At 49.5% G+C, this 15,872-nt stretch overlaps 1 pseudogene; it reads right to left on the bottom strand.

Moving 5' to 3' along the window:
* Positions 1 to 6,194: 6,194 nt before the first annotated feature.
* LOC109253505 (40S ribosomal protein S11-like) lies at positions 6,195 to 6,667 on the bottom strand (annotated as a pseudogene).
* Positions 6,668 to 15,872: the final 9,205 nt, after the last annotated feature.

Genomic DNA, 15,872 nt, shown 5'->3' with positions numbered 1-15,872 from the left:
GCCAATTAATAAATGCAAAGACATAACGTAGTTAGAAAAATCAGCATTTTGCAGCCGTCACGGATTAGCAGGCTCGGGCAGCTAGTGTCGACAAATGCGAAAAGCCAGGAAATAAAAGGGTGATGAGTATCGGGCTTTATAGTTCTGAAGTTGCCTGCAGGGAGATTTTGGACAGGGACCTGGGTCACAGTAGAAGTGATTGCTTCCCCTCAGCCCCCCCAGTCTGGTCTTGCCCCATCGGACCTTCAGCTCCCTGGGTGGATTGTCGTTTCACTCACTGCTGTATCCCCAGCACTTCGCCACATGCCCGAGACATAGCAGGTGCTCAGTAAATGCTGGTAAATGCTTGTAAAGCAGTGAAGGACCAGCGAGGTCTCTTTGGGCAGGGGCCGACAAAAGAGAAATGAATTTTGCTGGACTTACTCCGCCTTCTTACAGAGCGTGTGATTTCTTCTGTACCGGGTTCCAGAGCAGGAACGGTGGTGAGCGTCCACTCTTTTAAATGTTAACAGCGTAATAAACATGAATCACCGAAGAGTGCTTTTAAAATAAGGTTAATGGGGCTGCGTTTATTCCATTTTGTTGCATGGTTAACTAGATCCGAATAATTACCAGCCCCGCGTTTATGGATGCCCATTTTCAGGTTATTTTTATGTAGCTTTGTGCGGTGAAGGCTTTGTTTCTTCTCTTGGTTTTATAGGCCTATATGGAGTAGGACATTCAGTAAAGGCCAGCTACAAAGGAGTGACCGTCTCCGGGGGACGACTCTCCAAAGCCCAGGTCCCCTGTGCAAGGCCACCCCACGGCAGGCTGCACCAGTCCTTCCAAATCCTGCATGAGCAGGGGTGCAGGAGAGAATCGTGGCCCCAGGGTGTTTCGAGAGAGGCAGGGGACAGCTGACGTGCCCCTTGTCCCTTCCCTGCCAACATTATTGTTACCCATTTGGAATTAGGGACCACACCAGCCCATCCCCCCTCCTTTTTCTCTGCGGTGTGCAGAGCTGAGTGCTTAATCGACATTTGCATAAGATGCCATAAATCATAGAATCTTAAGGCTGCAAGAAGCTCAGAGGTCAACGTGTTCTCCAAGCAATGAACAAGGAAACAGGAATCACAAGGGGAGCAAAGAAGTCAGGGAAAGAGAGACGGGCCAAGCACAGTGCTACGCCCTTTACAGACCCTTCTTCATTTTAATACTCGCAATTAACCCCGCGGAGGCCAGAGTGTGATGCCCACTCGGCAGATGAGAAGACCGTGATGGCTGGTCCGGGCCCCCAGCTGGGATTCTCAGCTGAATGTGAGTTGCTTGACTTCAGGCTTCAGGCGCTGTGCACGGGGACCCCACAGGTACAGCGGATCTGGTCATCTGGAGGGAGTGACTGGGCCTCCATTTCACCATCTGTGAAATGGGTGTCATGAGTGCAGCCACCTCTCCTGCGTGTGCCCCACAGGCTTCAGGCAATGAGAAAATGCGAGCCTGGACGTGAACGTGCTCTAGAAACGGACTCAGAGTGCAATACTCAGCCTTCAACACCCCGACGGAGCCCGGAGTGCCCAGAAAGCCCCAACTCTGTGCCTGGGAGTGGTCCGGGGCAAAGAAAAGAGGCACGGATGTGAGAGTCAGACAGAACTAGGTTCCCATCGTACCCTTTCTGCCTGGCCAGTGCGTGAACTTGAGCAGGGAACTCTATCGGCTTCTCCACGTTCCCTTCATAAATATTCCCAGAGTAATGGTCAAGGGCACAGACGCAGAATGTCTGGGTTCAAACGGGCTCTGCCACGGATGATGTCTGTGTGACTCCACACGCGCGATTTATCATCATCATCGTGGAGGTGTGGAACACACGTGATACTATGCATAAATCTACACGCAAAGCAAGACGTTTTACAAAGGCATACCCTCGTGTGACCGCCAGCAGATCAGGGTGCGGAACGCTTCCAACAGCCCAGAAGCACCCACCATGGCCCTCCCAGTCAATCCTGCCTTCTGCCCCAGAGGTAATCCCTGCTCTGACCCCTAGTATCATCTGTTTTTGAACTTCTGTATAGATGGGGACACACAGTAGGCTCCCTTTCTGTGAGTCTCTTTTACATATATGTTTATTTTTAAATTATTATGTATTTATTTATTTTTGAAAGACAGAGAGAGAACGAGGGCAAGCCAGGGAGGACATAGACAGAGGGAGAGAGAAATCCCAAGCAGGCTCCGGGCTTTCAGTGCAGAACCCAACGCAGGGCTTGAACTCGTGAACTGTGAGATCATGACCTGAACGGAAACTAAGAGTCAGATGCTTAACCAACTGAGCCGCCGGGCACCCCTATCTATTTATTTTGAGAGAGAGAGAGAGAGCAAGCATGGGCAGGGGAGGGCAGAGAGAGAGGGAGAGAGAGAATCCCAAGCATGTTCTGCACTGTCAGCACAGAGCCCAACGTGGGGACGAACACATAAACCATGAGATCACGACCTGAGCCGAGGTCAAGAGTTGGCCGCTTGCCCGACTGAGCCACCCGGGCGCCCCTGTCTGGTTTCTTTCATTCAGTGTTGCATCTAGGAGGCGCGTCTATGCTGTTGGGAGCTGGTAGCCCATCCCTTCTCACTGCCGTGTAATGGTGCGTCACGTGACTTCACTGCAGTGTGTTTATCCATTCTCCTGTTGATGGGCTTATGGGATGTTTCTAATTTTTAGCTCGTACGCATAAAGATTTCATGAAAATTCTTCTGCGTGTCTTTAGTATCCCCCCAAATGCTCGTTTCTTTTGGGTGTGTACTCAATAGGAAAGCTGCTCAGTCCCTGTTTAGACACCTGCTTAGCTTTAAGACATGTGAGTACAAGTGTTTTATCCCCTCTGTGCCTCAATCTTCTCATCTGTAAAATGGCGCCAGCCCCCTGAGCCCGTCGTGAGGACTAAATTGATCATCTATGCACAGTGGGAAGAAAACAGCAAGATACAGAATGTGTTCAGCTAGATACCATTAGGAGAAACTTAAAAATCTGCATGAACAACAAGATGTAACGTTTATGGATGCATAATCATGTAATAAACATTCAAAAACATCTATTGCCATAATAAACTCCAAATTTAGGCTCCTGGGGGGAGGTTTGGGGACAAAACTGGAATCTGGGTGCATGCAGGGGACTCAGCTCTATCGGTAATGTCTTATTCCAGAAGGAGGTGATCTGGAGGAAGTACAGTATTAGGTTAAGATTATTAAAAGCCGGTGTTTGTTGTATTTTCTGTGTTCTTGTCTCTGTGTTCAAAATACTTCTCATTAAGACAAAAACATTAATACTATGCAATATTAATCTCCAAAATATTAATACTCTGTAATGATTTGCATACTGCCTAGAAGAGAGCTTGCAAATAAATGTTAGCTATTATTATTCCTGTTATTACCAAGAGCTCCTTGGATAGCTGATTTTATATGTGGTCGTGGGTGAATCTACCTGGAAAAGGGGATCTGGTGTAGATAGGGATCACACAGTCGTTGGCATACAGTAGGCCCTCAGTACATCCCAGCTCTTGAAATTTTCTTGAAACAATCAGAAGTCACCAAGCACGGTGGTTGGAGCTAAACACGTCACCCCTTCTGGGTGTCCAACCTTAATCGCACCGGGAAACAAAGACACCCAGGAAATCTGTGCGTTGTGGGGGCCATGGAACGCTCACTCTGCTCCTAGATTAGCCCGAGAACCCGGCCGGGTGAATTATTCTGTGTCTCCCAAGAACGAAGCAAGGTACCCAACAGCCAGGCTGATCTCGACCACGGGCTCCGCTTTTAACAAATGTGATGCTGGCACTATTTATTTTCCAAACGCGGTTGAATTTGTACTCATTGTGGAGATGCAGCTGGGAAAAATAATGACCAGGAAACGCACCCACGCACGCACACACACACACACCCACGCACACACGTGTGCGCATGCACACAGAATAAGCCGCCAGCAACCAACCTTCCCAGGAAAAAGATGGAAAAGATGAAGATAAACAAAAGGAGCTTTTTTTTTTATATCACTTTAATTAAGAGGAAGAAAATAGCCCACGGGCATGCACATATGTGGATGTGCGTGCCTGTGTGCACCTGTGCGTATGAGTTGAAAGGAGAGAAACTGAGTGGAAAGAGAACATGTGCGCTTAGCTTGGGAGATGTGGGGACTTCCTCGGCCCCAACCCCGAATCCGGCCACCAAAAAGACGTTTCCTGATTTGCATTCCACCGGCTGGCCGGGCAGAACCGACATACTTTACTTTAATAATGTCTTAGGCACGCACCAGGGTTCCCCAGCCCCAGTGAAATGGGTCCCCCTGCCCTAGCGTGGTGCCCAGGATCAAATGCTATTCCTGGGCCGGTGTGAGTGGAGCTGCTAACCGCTTCACCTCAGCTTGGCTCACAGCGATATTAAAGCCCAGGCCTCCAGCAGATCAGCCTCATAAAAAGAGAGAAACAGGAGCCCCATTAGGACAGGAATGAGGAATTCTGGGGAGCAGGTGCAGGGAAGCTCCAGGCTTAGGTCAGCTTTGCCAGGTGAGTTTCACTGGTGAAATCTTGGAGACCCTGGGGGGCTTTCTTCGGAAGCAAAAGGCATTTGGAGCCTTTGGGTTTGAGATCCACCCGGCTGTGCCACTTGCAAACTATGCGCGGCTCCCTCTGAAACTCAGTTTGCTCACCTGCCAAATGGAGCAAGGCCATCTGCCATCCGTCCCGGGTTGGGGCAACAATTGCAATGAAGAACGTCTAGCACTGTGCGTGGCACGGCGCCAGTCATGCTGACTGGGTCTGACTTTTAGAGCAGAGAAGGAATCAGACTCTCTGAAGGCAGTCAGTCTGGTAGGGAAGACAAAACCTCAAATGGGGACCGAATGGAAGGAGGCTTGGGGTTGCGGAGCGCTCAGGAAGAAAAAGCAGCCGGGCGCTGCTGAGGGACCAGCCTGAAATGCAGCTATAACCTGTGTACATGGCGAAGCCGGCTGGATTCTCCAACGTACCTGATTCTTCTCATCAGCAACGGTGACCAGTGGCACAAAGAAAACCTCTTTGTTAATCTCCTCATAAACACCTGCCACCTTCCACGTGGTTTGCATGAGCTGTCTCATGTAATATTTTATCCTTATAATGATGCTATTTTCCTCTCTGCTGGACATCTGTTGGTTTTACCAGCCTGGCTTCCATTCCTCCTTCTATCTGCTAAAGATACATTGATTTTCTTCCAGAAAAAAAAATAAGTCACTGTGTGCTTCTGACATGTTCTGTATCCCCGTGTTCTCGGCTTGCTTGGAAGAGAAGGAATCTGGCCACGGTTCGGGTCTGACCAATCAGTGTATTCCATGCCTCTGGTGTCACTGATTGACGGGGGTGAGAATGTGATATACACCAGAGATAAGGCTTAATTGCAGGACTTTAGATGTAACTATTGAGAAAGGGATGTTCTTTTCAATGACGATTGCTGAGCTAAGAGGAGAGAGGCTTGGAGCTATTGGCACTACGTTTGTTACCATGAGGTAAGGTCTTGCCTAACAATGAAACAAACACAAGGAACTCAGAGTAGTGATAAGACAGTCCTGAGAGCACCCTCTGAGCACCTAGATCCAGCCATTCCTGCAGCTAGAGACTCCTTGAACATTACAGTTCTGTGAGCCGCTACATTCCCTGTCTCTCAAGCTGCTTGTGTGGGATTTCTGTCGCTCAAATCTGAAAGGATCCTGAGTCACCTCATTTTTATATTAATATTAAGTCCTTCGGAGAAGCAAGGAACATAAACTTGCCTGAGGCCACACAGTGTGGTCGATTCGCCTGCATCAACCCAGATTTTCCTGGATCCTGACGCCATACTCTTAACCCCTGGGCAATTCTGCTATTGACATTATCTTAAGGGAGATGTTGGATTCTATTTTATTCTTATGGTTTACGATGGGGGTAGCAATAACTAGCTCTTGTCGGTGAGACTTCCAGGACCCGCTGGTGCTTGAGCTGCTAATCACTAATGGTGGCTTTGTGGATGGTTCAGTGGGACGATGAACCACATCTTATGGTTCATTGGAATAATCCTCCACCGCCTCTAGGGCCATCGAGACATAGATTTTTAATTTTTTTTTTAATTTTTGTTTTTAATAGTGTTTTATTTTATTTTACTTCATTTTCTTTTTTTAGGGGAAAAATAACTTTATTTTCTCCGGGGCTATGAGCAGACATCTCGTCTCAGAACTTCGGGAGTGGCTTCTTGGGGCCAGCAGCCTGTGTGACTTTGAGTACGTCGACGCACTCAGTCTTACTCAAGGGCTGCCACTAGCCCGCTGTGACCATGTCGCCAACCCGGACATCCCCGAAGCAGGGGGACAGTGCGCAGACACGTTCTTGTGGCTTTTCTTGAAGCGGTTGCACTTTTGGAGGTAGCGAGGCCGTCTTGGTGGATGACAATGGTCCTCTGTGTCTGTGTCGTTGTCACCACCCCAGACGAGAATCCACCCTTGGATGGAGACATGACCAGAAAAGGGGTATTTCTTGCCAACGTAAGCGCCCTCAGTGGCTTCCTTGGGCATCTGGAAGCCCAGACCCGTGTTTCTGTATATTTTGCAGCTTCTCCTTGCCAGTTTCTCCAAGCAGGACCCTCTTCTTATTGTGAAGGGTGGTTGGCTGCCTTGGTTGGCCTGCTCAGTGCGAATGTCCACCATCTTCCCGGCCACCTGAAAAAAGGAAGAATACTGTTTTATGTTAAACAGTTAATGCAGGGCACCTGCGTGGCTCAGTTGGTTAAGTGTCTGACTTTGGCTCAGGTCACGATTTCACGGTTCGTAGGTTCGAGTCCCACATCGGGCTCTGTGCTGACTGCTCAGAGCCTGGAGTCTGCTTCAGATTCTAAGTCTCTCTCTGTCTCTGCCCCTCCCCCACTCACACTCTGTCTCTCTCTGTCTCTCAAAAATGAATAAACACTAAAAAAAACTAAAAAAAAAAAAAAGGAACAGTGGATAGTTCACGAGGACTTGTGGAAATAGTAACAAGCGTTCCTGTGTTCGCTTCCCCCAACGATAATATCCTACATAGCCATAATAAAGATGGCCAAAGCCAGAAAGTCGACAATAGTACAATACTATTAACTCGAACATGACCTAGTGTGGATTTCACTGGTTTTACGTGTACTTATTTTTCTTTTGTGTCCAGTTCTGTGAAATTCTGCCACACGTGTGGATTTGAGGGACCGTCACCATGAACAAGATACAGGCTGCTCCATCACTGCAAAGAAACTCCTTCCCTCAACCCGAAATAGTCACACCCCACCACAATCCTAATGCCCAGCAGCCACCGATCTGATCTATCTGGCTATACCTGTGTCACTTTGAGAATTTTTATTTATTTTTATTTTTTTTATTTTTATTTATTTTTATTTTTTATTTTTTTTCAATATATGAAATTTATTGTCAAATTGGTTTCCATACAGAGAATTTTTATATACAGCATTCTCTTCTTCATATTTGAACGTTCATGTCAAGATGAATCGTATAGCACACAAACTTTCAGGACTGGCTTTTTTTCTCGCTTGGCACAATGCTCCCAAGATCCATCCAAGGTAATGCATGTATCTATATAGTCTGCTCCTTTTCGTTGTTGAATAGTATTCCTTTGTATGGGCATGCCGTCGTTTGCTGAACCGTTCACCCAATGAAGGTCAAGTTAGTTCCTGTTTGAGGTGATGAACAAAGATGCTTTGTATCCACATACAGGTGTTTATGTAAAGATAAGTTTTCACTTCTCTATAAAATAATTTTTTTCTTTTTTAATGTTCATTTTTGAGAGAGAGAGAGAGAGAGAGAGAGAGAGAGCAAGCAGGGGAGGGACAGAGAGAGGCAGAGACACAGAATCCCAATCAGGCTCCAGGCTCTGAGCTGTCAGCACAGAGTTCATCGCAGGGCTCCAACTCACGACCTTCAAGATCATGACATGAGTCAAAGTCAGATGCGTAACCGACTGAGCCATCCTGGCGTCCCTCACTTTTCTATAATAAATACCCAGAAGTGGAATTGCTGGGTCATATGTTACGTGTAAACTGTATAAGAAAGTGGCAAGCGGTTTTCTGGAACAGTTTTCCAGAACATGTCCCCCAGCAGCAGGTTGGGGTGAGGGGGCACACAACCCTCTTCCCATGCATCTTCTGATGAACGGCATCACGTCAGGAGAATGTCACAGAAAACATGCAGTCTCCCTCTCCTGGGACCATGCTTAGGAGCCAGTATGAAATGACACCCAACACGTACATTCAAAAACAACTAATTTTTTTTTCCTGATGATAAACACAATGTTTCATCGTGGCAAAAAAAAAAAAAAAAAATCTGGAAAACTCAGCAAAAGGTAAAGAAGAAACAAAAATTTCTCACAATGTCACACCAGGTAAGAAAGCACCTTTGGGATTTCAGTGTTGGGCTTGTTCTTATGTTTTTCATTTTTAAAAAAAATATTTATTTATTTATTTTGAGAGAGAGAGAGGGAGGGAGAGAGAGGAAGAATCCCAAGCAGGCTCTGCACCGCCAGCACAGAACCTGACGCGGGGCTCGAACTCACGAACGGCGAGATCATGACCTGAGCCGAAGTCAAGAGTTGGACGCCTAACTGACTGAGCCACACAGGCACCCCGAGGACTCGTTCTGGGTGTCTTCCATAAATGTGCTCGGATTTCATCCATCCCTGGCTGGTGGGGGGCCACCTGTTCTCTCTCCCTTAATAAGAAAGGAACACGAGATGAAACCACCACCCCCACCACAACAACCCCCCCCCCCAAAAAAAACACACCCTAGGCCTTGACTGCTTCTGTCTTATCGGCCTGCTCTTCATCAAGCCCGAGTTTGCTCTCGCGGCCCTCAAGAATAGACACATCTCTCGCCTATTCCTGTCACGTGCCTCAAGGCTGCTCAGCCTGGTCTTATCAGCGGAAGGCACCTGGTGCATTGTGGGAGAGCCGGCAGGGTGGGAGCCCTTTCCAGAGAGGTTCCCCCCGACTGGGCCCCGGACCAGCCGCCCTGCTGACCTAGAGTTGATTTTTCCTCCTTTTTGCATCCTCTCCACCTTCCCTCGCATCAAGGAGGCTCTGGGGCTGAATAGAAATGGCCTGCCTGACGCTCTTGCTCCAGACCGACAGCCCGTGAGACCCTGTCCAGCCCTGGGCTGAGGGACAGTAGACCCCAGGGGAGAGAAGATCGTGCCCTGCCCTCTCCGGCCAGGCAGGAAGGACGTCAAGTCCGGGAGCCCGTGACAATGGCATCTGCCTCTCAGGAGCACAGCATTCTGATGACTACACTTTTTATGATAGATATGTTTTCCTAGAGTTGGGGAAACCGGTTCAAGTTCAACGGCGGCCACTCTCATCTCGCTAGGGTTTTTCCATTTTCCAAAGCTCAGGCCCCAGTCGCTGGCACGTTTAATCATCGAAACGACCTCTGGCCATGACTCCAGTCTTCCAGAAGAGGAAGCGCAAAGTGCAGGCAGGCACAGAGAGGCACCAGCGCCGTCTGGAAGTTATACAGCCAGGAAGTGGCGGAGCCAGGGTTCTGACCCCGCGAGTCGGTCTCTGACTTCCTGCTATCATCAACGTGTCCGCGGCTCTCGGCCTCCCCATCTGCACAGAATGGACCTGCACAGAATGGACCTTCATCTAGTTTCTCTCTGTGGCCATCTTGCATTCAAACTTTTGATGACCCAGTATCAGGATCAAATATTTGCTCAGTCCAGCCTAACAAGGGAGCCCTGACTCTTGGAGCTGAAAAACACGAACAGAGTCAAGTGAGCATTTGCCAAATTTCGAGAGATTGGCCCAGACCCAGTCCATCGCATGCTGGGGGTGTGTGGCTGAGGATGATGACACCTGGCAGAAAGTTTGGGCAACCGAACAGGAGCGAAAGGACAGGGTAGATGCCACAGCAATGCATTTACAATCAACTTATTGCTTCAGTGGTGGTGGTGGGGGAACATAGTTAACATTAAAGATGCTAAAGATAATGGAAACTTATAAACCCAAGTCAGCAGAAAGTCTACTGCCTAGGAAGATCGCTCTTTACACTTGGCTGAAACTCTGCTAAATACCTCTCTGCGCGTATTTCTAGATGAAGAGTGCTGGGTTGTACACGTGCGTCACCCTCGTGTCCGGTCACGGCAAGTGGGATCCTTTCCCCGTGTCGGTATATGACCCTCCATACGTTCATGGTTTTGGAATATTCTAGGACTCAAATATACCACAGTTTGTTGAACTGGTGCCCCGGTGCTGGACCTTTAAGTAGTTTCCAAACATTTGTTCTTGTGAGCTGCCCAGTGCGGGAAAGGGGATCTGGACAGAAGATATTACCCATATAGACATACTGACACATATAGATAGGGATATAGGTATGGATGTAGATGCCGATTGATATTGATATGTGCAAATACTTTAGGTATCAGAGTCTATCTGACAATGAGAACTTGTTTTTGGGGGGTGAGGGGGTAAGTATCTTGATAGGTGATCAATTTTGAGGTGGAAGGTGAGCCCGGGTATGCTCTCTTCTTCCTGGGAGGCCACACGGACCAGGCGGCAGACACGTAGCGGGTTCTCAGTCACTATCACTTTCCCCTTCTCTCTTATTCCAGCCTCACTTAGGAGACAACAAAGAGGCAGCCTTCACTGAATAATTCATTCAGAAATCCAAACAAGGACTTCACACCTCCCATGTGCCAGATTCTATGCTAGGCATTTGGGACGCAGCCATTGAAAAGGCAAGGGACCTCACTTTCTGGGAGCTCCAGGCAAAGGAGAGACGCCCAAATGAACGGCACAGGGGAGGGGGTGGGGGGGGTGGGGAGGGTGTAGAGGAGGCAGGAGCAAGGTCAAGACTGACCGCTGCTGCTCGGATTAGCCTTGGGGAAGACGGGTGAGCAGAGTCAGCGAACGATTTCTGGCACAAGACACACCCAAACTGAGCTTGGAGGGGGGAGATGATGGGAATTCTCAGGTGGGAAGTGAACTTCTGAGGGATGAAAGGGTCTAGAAAGGCAGTGCACAAAGTCAGAGCTGAAGCGGCTCTGGTGCATGGTTTCCTTGCAAATGGCGGGCGAATGGAGCCCCTTTGGCCCATGACATTCAGTAACAGGGGTGGTGTGGGGCTAAGGTGCCTCCAGGGGCTGGGACAGAAGAGGACGATGGTGTCTTGGGAGGGTATGGGTCCTCCGGGGACAGCTCACATCAATTTTCAGGAGAAGATGAAAATCCTATTGATCACAAGAACCCCTCCTGAGTTGTCAATGCTGGCAAGAGATTCACTATTAAAACCAAATGAACATCCACAACCATGAAAACAAACAAAAAAAAAGCAGCCACCCATCCCCAAATGCCCTGTAAGCTAAACAGAAGGGCGTCCAGGTGACAAAATTCTGCCCACAGGGCCCCAGTTCACCGGCTTGTCACACGATACCTCCCAGCAGTACATGACCTTAAAAGACAGCCTCCATTTACATGTTTCAGAAAAGATACCCCCTGCCAACATGGCCGGATTTATTTTTAAAGCAAGGTTTCCTTGTCTGTGTTCAACTCGATGGGTGGAGAAAATAATTAGAATTGATTTCTCTGTACCCACTCAGGAATAGAATAGGAGGTGACTTTCGTCTCTCTCCACAGGAGACAAGAAGAAAAAAAGAAAAAAAAATTCCTTCCAATCCGTGTCTAATCCCACGGATAGTCTCCTCACTTTTGGGACTGTTTTAGTGGTGTCTTTTGATTACAACATTGGTTTGAAGAGACACTAATTGTACCCTGCTTACAACGCTTGTAATTATGCGTATTACATTTTGATTCATTTCCATATGTCAACACCACTACGAGATGGGGTGGGGTGGGTGGCGGAGGACGGCTTTTATAATCCGTTATTGTCTATGGAAAAGAAAAAAAACTCCGCACAGAACATGAGTGAAGTGTTCTTTGTTGAAATTGGAAATAAGATTATACATAAAAGTCGTCCTCTGACATCCAGAAAATGGACAGTTTAAAATAAATTGCCACCGCTGGTCAACAAGATTGCCAGCTCCCCTCTCTCCTTTTACACTAACGAGGGAAACACCTTTCAAGGCTTTAATCGCAATATGTTCGAGTGTTTTCAATAGCTTTCTTCTTAATAAAGGATGACCCCAGTATTCCCCCCTTCGCTGAAGACTTTGTCCTACCCCTGATTTGTGGGCGCCGTGTGAAAAAAGACAGACAGAGAGAAAGAGAGAGAGAGAGAGAGAGAGAGAGGAGGGAGAGGGGGGACATTTGGGGATGGGGGAGGGGGGGTAGCGACATGTCTCCTAAGCTTGCAAAATCCCAAGCGACACGGCGGCAAAGAGAACAGGACCCTCCTGGCCCAAAGGGCGATGACTCGGAACCAAGTAACAAATAAATAAACCAAACAAAACAACAGCTTCAACCCCCACCCCCCTTCACTGTGGGGACCTTGCTTCCTCTGAAGACTTTTCCGGAGCGCAAACCATTTCTGTGTTTCCATGCAGGGGCCCAAGCAGGTTATTGGCTGTGACCCTGGGGCTTGAAAGATGCGGGTAGGCTCTGGATTGCAAATCTGGAAGGTCTGGGAGAGGAGGCCGTGAGCTTTGGAGCAGGATTTGCAAAAGGCTGTGGGTGGAGGCAAAGGGGTGTATGGGTCTAGGGTACCCCCTCCCCCATTTCCCCACTTACACAGATGAGGACGTAGGGGACAGGAGGAGCCTGTTATATGTGCTGAATTGTATCCCCCTTCTCAAAATTCGTCTGTCGAAGCCCTCGCCCCCGGTGCCTCAGAACGTGACTGTATTTGGAGGCAGGTGATTGAGTTAAAGTGAGCCCTAATTCAATCTGATTCGTGTCCTTAGGAGAAGAGGAAATTTGGACACAGAGAGAGACACTGGCAAGCAAGCATGCAGAGGAAAGGCCATGTGAGGACACAGACAGTCGCAGGCCCTCTGCAAGGCAAGGAGAGAGGCCCCAGGAGGAACCAATTCCGTGTCACCTTGATGTCGGACTTCCAGCTTCTAGAACCGTGGGAGAATACATTTCTGGTGTTTAAGCCCCCCAGGGCTGCACAGCCAGACCGGATGCAGGGACAGTGTCTCCCTGAGCTCAAGGCTGGAAGTTTGTGGTTAAAAGGGCGAATTTATGTCGCAGTAAATAGACATACTCCAGGATGTCATAATAGGAAACACCATTCACTGAGCCTTAGGCCAGCTCTGTGCAAGGACTTCCTGACTTCATCTCTCCCACTGCCGCTCTGTGCACTGGACAGCTCTCTTCTCTACTCGACGTGGAAAATCGTATGCGGCCGATGGGGATTTGAGCCCATGCTGACTTACACGGTCTCCTTGCGGCTTTGTATCTCCCAGTCTCGGGTGTCACAACTGTTCAGACCCATCATTTGGGAAAAGGCCAAGGGCAAGAGGGAAGAGCCCCTCCCCTCTTCCAGACAGCTTCTTCACCTCCCTGTAGCCAAGCCCCTGATGTCTTCCCTCCCAGGTCATCACAATGGGAATCAAACATCCGTGGCCAGGCTGGAGGTCGAGCTGCAGGCTCTGAACAGAGATTCATTTCTGCTTCGTCACATTCCCAAGAGTTTTTATGTCTCAAAGCCTGGCTACGCATGTGCTCCTTGGGGGCCACGAGCACGGCATTTTGCAATTCCTCCTTTTCATGAGGCCCCTGGTGCTGTGACTACGTGGGACAGATTTGCTCTCTCGGATCAGCTGGCCCTGCTGTGGGGTCAACTGTCTGAGTGTTCACAGTAACGGGGTACTGTCCCCGATAGAGTGTTGTGCTTTGAAGTAAAGGAAGAGACACCCCCAGAGGTGGCCTACAGGTTGTCAGAAGAAGCCCCAGCCTGGCCAGGCACCGGCCTGAGAATTCATCCTCTGCCTCCTGGCACCTCTCCTGTGAGCCCCAGCCTGTGCTTAGCAACATCAAGGAATAGAAGCAGTTAACCGTCGCTGTTGGGGGGGGCCTATTCTAAGACCCTAGGCTCACCGGAGCCTGTCACTCTCCCTACCGGCCAGCACGGAGGAGCGAGCACCCCTGTTCTTCAGAGGACGACACCGAGGTTCAGAGAGGCACAGCAACGCGCTGAAATTCCCCCAGGGAACACGGTAGAGCCGAGCCAGGATTTGAACACAGGGCTGTCTGACTCCAGAGCCCATGTGTCAAACCGCTGGACCGCACCGTCTGCTTGGGCAGCGGCCCTCTGCTCCTCTGTTGGCCCTGACGTGCCCGCCAGCTGCCCACTGACTTCGAGGTCATTTCTCAAGGGTCTGTGCCCTCTCCTGGTGTCCGTGCTCTGGGACTCCCTGGCTCCTGCTCTTACCCTGTCTGCCTCCAGGGTCATCACGCGAATAAGATTCTCCTGGGCTCCAGGGTCCTTTTGGACCCACCTCTGCAGTTTCTTGTTGCCTCTGTGTTGTCCCCGTGGTTGTTCAACTTGTGTCCCTTCATACTTTGTTTTGTGTATAGTTTTACGCTGATGCTCATTGATTGGATTCCACCATAGTTTCTGCCATCCCAGAATGGCCCCCCGCAGGGCTGAGAGCCCCACAGTGTGGGGCCCCGTCCCGTTCACCCCTGAGTGTCCCTGCCTTACACAGGGCCTGGCCCACGCCGTGTTTAAGAAATGGTCGCCAAGCTAAGGTGTTATTGTCCATGCTTTCCTACCGCAGGTGTTTATTAGGCACCACTATGTGCCAGACACTGGGTTAGATGCTGTGGATGTAATAGTGACCAAAAGAGAAATCTTGACTTTCATGGGACTTATGTTCTATTAGAAGCATGGTGATCAGAAAGAAGGAGGAGGGGGAAGGGAGGGGAAAGAGAATATAGGGGGAGGGGGAGTGGGGGGAGTAAGGGGAGGAGAGGGAGGGGGAGGAGAGGGAAGGAAGGGAGACAAAAGAGAGGGAGATGGGGAGGAGGGGCAAGGAGGAGGGAGAGGGAGAGAAGATGAGGAGGAGGGAAAGGGAGGAGGGAGAGGGAGAAGAGGAGGGAAGGGAAGGAAGGAGGGGGAGGAGAGAGGGGGAGGGGAAGAAGGGAGGAGGGGTGGGGAGGAGGGGAAGGAGAGACAGGGAGAAGAAGGGGGAGGAGGGGTGGGGAGGAGGGAAAGGAAGGAAGGAAGGACTTGAAGGAGGAATGGGAGAAGGGACGGGAGAGAGAGAGGGGAGGAGGGACAGGGAAGAGGGAGATGGGAGGAAGGGAAGAAGGGAGGAGAGGAGGGAGAGGAGGGAGAAAAAGAGGAGAAGGACTTATGCATGGAAATGTCTCAGAATATCAAAAATGCCAAAATATCAATGGAAGTTTCCTTTTTGTTGAGTTATTCCCTTTTTTCTATTACATTGTCTTGATTTTCTCCTTTTCAACACTAAGCCCATACAACTTGTTTAATGACTTTTGAAAAATGAGGGGCTTTTTGGACTTGAAAAGGTGAGAGACCATGGACTGTCTGGTCCACCCTGTTCATTTTCTGATGGGGAAATCGAGGCACAGAATGGTGACTTACCCAAGGTCACAGAGCAAGCAGGACAGACTGAGACTGGGCAGACCTCTTTTCCCACACACAGATCCTTGGGGGAGGAAGACCCCACTGAAATGTCGTGGGGCCATGCAATACCCGGGCAGTGGCCCTTGGGAACCTGTGCCACAGCCCTTAGCTCACCTCTAACGGCAGCCTGGCTGTGGTGGACGGTTCCAGGCAACTAGACTCAGGCCACAGTGTCCACGTCAAGCACAAGCAATGAGGCATTTTTTGCTTTCTGTTGGGACAATAGTCCTGACAGAGGGGCAGCCATCGCCCCGAGGTCAGCCCTCAGCACTGCAGTGACAGAGCTGGGACTCTGAGATTCTGAGTGGTCCCGGGGCAACTGAGCCCC

Source organism: Panthera pardus, unplaced genomic scaffold (genome assembly GCF_024362965.1).
Source record: "Panthera pardus isolate Hobbes unplaced genomic scaffold, ASM2436296v1 HiC_scaffold_15, whole genome shotgun sequence".
NCBI lineage: Eukaryota > Metazoa > Chordata > Mammalia > Carnivora > Felidae > Panthera > Panthera pardus.
Note: the sequence above shows the minus strand (reverse complement) of the source record. Positions and strands in the feature narration are given on the sequence as shown.